Consider the following 594-nt stretch of genomic DNA (forward strand, 5'->3'; position numbering starts at 1 on the left):
TGTCATAGAAGTAACGAATGATGTGTCTTTGTCACTCAGAAACCCATTAAATTGGAAGTTTGGAAACTCTTATTTTCTTCTCTTCTTCTGATGCTGGTTGTTTGTTTCCCCTGCGCTGCTGGGCTTCCATTCCACTTATCGTCAATGTCTCTGCCAGGGTTTGGGGAGAAGAGAAATGATCTGGGGGGGCTGACCAGTGCTGAGAGCGGAGGGCAGCTCCCACTACCCTGCCTGGCTTGGAGAAGCCCCACACCCACCCAACCTCCCCACAGCTCCCCTCTCTGGCTTCCAGAAGCTGCATCCCTCTCCCAGATCGCCCTCCCCTCCTTGGCTTGGGAGGGCAGCACCGTCCCCTCACCCCCTTGCCTTTTCCCCTGCTTTGGCAACAGCTCCTCCTCCTCTTTATTGCACTGCTGTGACCAGATCAATTTCAATTACAGCAGGGCCAGGGGGCCAGCGTAGACCAGGCTGCGCGGTATTACCATTGGAATTGCCACTGGAAGGCACCCAGGACCGTTCACGGTTGCCCCCACCCCTTGTGCAGTCATTTCCGTCGCCACACTAGGCCGAAAAGGGGACCGCGGGCAGCCAGCG

Source organism: Mauremys reevesii, linkage group 24, assembly GCF_016161935.1.
Source record: "Mauremys reevesii isolate NIE-2019 linkage group 24, ASM1616193v1, whole genome shotgun sequence".
Classification (NCBI taxonomy): domain Eukaryota; kingdom Metazoa; phylum Chordata; order Testudines; family Geoemydidae; genus Mauremys; species Mauremys reevesii.